This window comes from Lactuca sativa, chromosome 7 (genome assembly GCF_002870075.4).
Source record: "Lactuca sativa cultivar Salinas chromosome 7, Lsat_Salinas_v11, whole genome shotgun sequence".
Taxonomy (NCBI): domain Eukaryota; kingdom Viridiplantae; phylum Streptophyta; class Magnoliopsida; order Asterales; family Asteraceae; genus Lactuca; species Lactuca sativa.
The window spans coordinates 68,895,135-68,900,920 of NC_056629.2; the positions used below are offsets into that span (position 1 = coordinate 68,895,135).

General features: G+C 42.6%; 1 non-coding gene across 1 annotated transcript; it reads left to right on the forward strand.

The window, feature by feature from the left end:
• Nucleotides 1-5,458: 5,458 nt before the first annotated feature.
• Nucleotides 5,459-5,565, forward strand: LOC111900543 (small nucleolar RNA R71). Its single transcript, XR_002853241.1, has one exon. It is a non-coding gene; the product is annotated as a small nucleolar RNA R71 (small nucleolar RNA).
• The last annotated feature ends 221 nt before the right edge of the window (nt 5,566-5,786 follow it).

The window sequence follows — 5,786 nt, forward strand, 5'->3', positions numbered from 1 at the left end:
AACCTCCCAACCTCAAGGTATTTTTAGATGAGCAACCTAAGCGTACATAAACTAGAATTACAATTTTTCGATACCACTATGGAGCTCTATTTGAATTCTTCATTTCTTTGACATTTGATCTTTAGTTTCTTTGAATTCACCACCTTTGTTTGATTTTATTGGGTATCTTCAACTTTTTGGATTTCTTCAGAATTTTGATCTTTTGATCTTCACTTTATTTGCTCCAAAATTCTTCAAACTTTACTCGTAATTCTCTCTCTTTTTTTTCACATGTAACTCACTTTTTTTCCACTCAAAACCCTACATGCTTAAGCAGAGGCGCTCAACCTCAACCTTTATTGGTTAATGATAATAATTTTCCTGGATACATTTCAGGTTTACGCTGCTAAACATATTACATCCCTCAAACCAAGCGGGGTTATGTTTTTGTTCCATGATTTCACTAAAATAAGGGAGGCCACAAATGCACTATAACGTGTATTGGCTCAACTAAACATTTGAACTTTCATCGGATCATCCCGCATAATACTAGCAATTATAGCTCAAATTATCAGTACTAGATTCAATTAATTTTAATTTTCCAAATTTTCTAGCAATTTACTTTTTCTACCCCTACCCCACACTTATTTCATACAATGCCCTCATTGTATGTATAAAACAAATCAAAATTAAAGACAAGGGAGAAAAAGGAACAGACTCCCCTGGGATAGTGGCGTGAGCATCTCCAAAAGCGTGGACAAAGTACAATTGGACTTCCAAAAATCGAAACTCGGTGGAAAACTGGTTGAATACGTAAATAAACCACGAACCGAACTCGAAACGTCAATTCGTCAAAGTGTGTATTTGTAAGGAAAAATGTGGCAATGATAAACTGGATCTCGTCGTGATATGGGTTGAAACCGCAAACACCAAAAAAACTAAACTACCAAAAATTGCAAGAGCACCACGACGTGGCACAAGAAGTCCATGTCGTGGAAACTGAACCTCAGCAGAAAATGAGTTGTTTGCTTTATTTACTCTAGCAGCTTTGACCAATGGCTAACTGGTTGCCGACGCTTCTATGCAAATATATTTCCCAACTATAACCTCTCTCCTAATAGACCCCACACTTATCTCGAATTGTGGTTCCGACTCACGACTCTTAGCTTCTTTGACTAGACAAACACGACTCGAAAGTTAACCTTCTATGCTCCTTAGAATTCCAACGCTAATCTGAAAAATTAGATCAACCCAAAAGAAAAATAAAGTAACATAATAGTCTTAATAAAGTTTTACATCACACACTAAAGTTAACATAAAAAAAACTACTCAAAAACAGAACAAAAGAAATAAAATCAATCATCATCTTGATCTTGTGCTCCACTCGGCCCTGCTCCATCATCTTGTGGACGCCATAGCTCCTCCCATGTCGGAAAATAGGGATATTGTGGTGGCATAGAAGGTGGTCGGGTCACACCCAAATGTGAATAGATACCCTCAGTAAGCTGGGTATGGTAAATAGCATGACCTCGTAGATTATCCAAATATGTTCCCACCCGACTCTAAAAAGGGTCGGTGGGCACTCCTTGCACATACTGCGAAGCAGCACGCTCTCGTTCGACCTCCCCTCTAGCCCGCACATTCCGACGCCTCGACCTAGCTGGTGGCTGCTGTCCCGGCTGCACTTCCTCCTGTTCGTCATCGATCGGTGGTATAACAAAGCGACCCCCGATATTCACCACCGCGCGCATCACACCCAAGACTTGAATGGTCAAGTCTGTGTCCGGGAATCGAGTGAGATTCCTCACAAAGTCAGGGTTCAAAATTTGATATGACCTAGCCAGGCGAGTAACCAAATGCCCCCCAGTAATCGGGCTCCCAGGCCTAGAATTGGCCACTTTCTTCCCCATAAACCTTGCCAACATATAAGGCAGATCACAACAAACCCCCGGGGTAATAAGTGTCCATAAATAAAATAGATTCTGGATGGGGACCTTATCACCATGATGCTTGTGATTGATTAAAAACGTGATAAGGCGGTGCAAAAATCGGAACACAGGATTCCGTATTTGTGATTCACTCGAGTCACGAGTGTTGTACTCATGGTTAGAAATGCCCCGCCAAAACTGCACATCCAAAGTACCCGGAGTACCCAGAGTAAAATCCCGCACACATCCAAGCAAGAAAGGAATAAAAAATGGAGATTGCGTCTCCACTTCCGTATAGAGCCCCATACGCCAAGCAAACTCCCGAAGACTACACTCACGATATACACCTCCAAGACGAAACACAAGTGCCCTATTGTAGGTGACATCAAGGGTGCGCTCTTCAAAACAAACGGTAGAAAAAAATTCTACCGACAATTCCCGGAACACGGGTTCTTGAATGGCGAATAGATTCCTCCACCCGTGACAAGTGAACGAAAATTGATCTCCAACATAAGTCTTCGACCAATAACGTTCCAGCTCCACTACCATTCCCACTCTAGCCAGCCATCCCCAATCAATAATTGGGGCTATTGCAAACTCCCTATTGTATAACCATCCAAGTCGATTCTCGTAGGTTGTTAGCAACGGTCGGGGAATGTTTTGAGGGAATTGATATAGAGGATGTATGCTTGATACATCTATCGGGCCCTCTTCCTGCTGGACAGCTCGTCGTGGTCCCATTTCTGCAAACAAGAGCAAAGCAAAGCAGCAAACAAATAACACATTAAAACATATATAAGGGCCTGCCAGAAGTCACGACGTGGCCAGGCTGCGCCACGTCGTGGAGCTTGTCGAACCCAGATGCTGAATCGGACATGTTTACGTGCGATTTCCATAAAAATAATTCTTGGGGTTTGTTCCTATGGACTTTTAAATAACATGGAAACTAAAATCGGACACTAGATTCAACCAATTTCGTGAATCATTCAAACCCTAATCACGACAACTTGAAATTGGAAGAAATAATTGCAAAATAATAAATAAAACACGTACCAAATGGAGTAATTAGCAAGATCTTGCAACGAATTTAGAAGTATAATAAGAAATTGGCAGTAGGGTCGTGATGTTCCCGTGAGTGCGGCAGTCTTCCAAGTGGGGGATAAGGGGTTTCTCGGTCAAAGGGTTTTAAGCGAATGGTCCCCCCCTTATTTTTAAAGGCCACGACGTGGCGGGCTTTGCCCACGTCGTGGACCTTAAATTTCCTCAGATCGCGAATTATAATTAAGCCCACGACGTGGCTGGCTATGCCCACGTCGTGAGAGCTGTCAGATGCCAAATTTTAATAATATTTATCTAATTAACTAATTTATTTGCAAATATTTCATTATTTAAAGTCCCCTACAGCTATTTCTCTGCTTATTACCGGTTTTTAGATGATGAATTGATGTCTTTCCTAATTAAAGAAAATAAAAAGAAAGAAAAAAAAATTGCAAACCAAACTCGGGTTGCCTCCCGAGAAGCACTTCTTTTTTCTTGGAGTCTTGAGCTGGACTCCGTGCCTTCTATGTTGATTCTTCGGAAGAGTCTACCACCAGGATCTTTTGTTCCTTGAACCGCCGTTTATAAGCTTGAACTCTCCTTTTATACGCCTTCTTTGAATTTTCTTTTTTAGTTTTTCCATCTTCTTCATGCTTTCGTTTTGTGCCCTTTGTGTGTTCCTTGCTCTCCATAGCGTTCCCCTCTTCTTTCACCTCCGACTTGTTTCTTTTGAAGTGACTTCCTCTTCATCACTTGTCATTTCCTCGTCCTCTTTGCTCACCCAAGAAGGTGGGTTCTTGTAAGCTATGACTTCAATCAAATACGGAACAGATGCCCTGGGTTTTGTCCTCTTGGCTTGATGAACTACCTTTATCTCTTCTTCCATATGCTTTTCCAACTCTTCTAGTTCATTCTCCTCATTAATCGTGAACACCTCTTCTTTATCTTCTTGAAAGTCATTTCTTATCCCGAAGACTTCTTGTTCATCTCCAACCCTCAAAGTGAGCTTGGACTCGCGGATATCAACCAGGGCACCAGCAGTGTTAAGAAATGGCCGACCAAGGATTATCGGAACATCCGTGTCTTCTTTCATGTCCAAGACTACAAAATCTATTGGAAAAACAAATTTTCCGATTTTCACCAAAATATCCTCCACTATGCCTCGGGGTTGTGTCACCGAACGGTTCGCCATGTGAATCTTCATCTTTGTAGCCTTCATCTTCTGAATCTCCAATTTTTGATAAACTGAAAAAGGCATTAGATTAATCCTAGCCCCGGAATCGGCTAAAGCATTAACCTTCATTTTATTCCCAAACTCGCATGGAAGAGTGAGGCGTCCAGGATCCCCCATCTTTTCTGGTGTTTCTCCCAACACAACTTTTGAAATTTGCTCACTTAGAATCACTGTAGACTGTTTCTTTAATTGCCTTCGCGTATCTATCAAGTCTTGCAGTAATTTCTGGTTCTCGGAAGCTTTGTATAAGGACTCAACAAAGGGAGTATTAATTGGAATCCCTTTCACATGCTTCACAAACTCTAAATGTTCCTTCTCCAGTTGACTAAGTGCTGCACGGGTGGGAAATGGCATAGGTGGATGATAATCTGGAATAGGCTCTAAAGATTTTTGCTCAGACATGCGCCACATCGTGGCCAGAGGCGTGCCACGTCGTGGCGAGCCTGGTTCAGCATTCTTTCCATTTTCGATCCTTGATTTCTTGGGCTGCTGCGGTTGTTCTTCCAACGCCTCCAGGAACTCGGATATTGTATCTTCTTCAGTATCGATGGCCATTACGTGAGATTGGGCTTTTACTTCGGGATTCTTCGGGGACAATTTTTCATGGAATAAAGTGGCTAGTTGACCAAGTTGTACTTCAAGGTTATGGATGGATGCTTGCTGGTTCTTCATCAATGTTTGTTGTTCCATGATAGCAGAATCCGTGGCATCATGTCTCTTTTCCGAAGCCTCCATAAACTTCATCAAAATGGTCTCTAGGTCGGGTTTCTTCTCGATTGGTGGCTACTCCTTTTGGTAAAAGCCTCGACCTGTCTGCCTATACTTCTCTTCTTTTTGCTTTTTATACTCTTCATATGGCAGCCACTCCTTCTTTGGTTTCCTCCAGTCGTCATCAAACTTATCCCCACTAGAGTAGCACACTTGAGCTTTTCTGTTCCCAGACTCATCCATATTGCAGTCCTTGGTCAAGTGTGGACCACTGCATCGCTCGCACCCCACTCTTATGGCATGTATCGACTGGTCCAGTTGTGTTATCCGGCGATCCATGTTATTTAGCATGGCCATGACAGCTGCAATTTCTTCAGTTTGGGTCCCTCCACCGCCTTTACTTCCGTCTTGCCTCGGGTTATGGTATTCGCGGGAGTGTTTCGCGAATTCTTCGATGAGCTCCTTGACTTCCCTTGGATTTTTCTTTGTCAACGGTCCTTGAGAATCAAGGAGTTGTCTTGTCATTACATTGACCCCATCATAAAAGATTGACATCTCTTGCTGCACATTTAGGTCATGTTGAGGGCAATTTCTGAGTAAGCCCTTGTACCGCTCCCATGCTTCGTATAGTGACTCCCCCGGTTGTTGCTCAAAGTTGGCTATCGCCTTCTTGAGTTTGGCTATCTTGGATGGCGGGCAGAACTGGTCCAGGAATTGCTCACGCACTTGAGCCCAAGTGGTTATTGTACCTGGTGGGAGTGCTTTTAACCACTCCTTAGCAGCTCCTTTGAAAGTGATGGGAAGCATCCTAAGCAAGACTGTATTTCTGGTGACATTTGGGACATTAAAGTAATCAGCAATGTCGTTGACTTCGTCTAGATGCTTAAAAGCATCTTCAT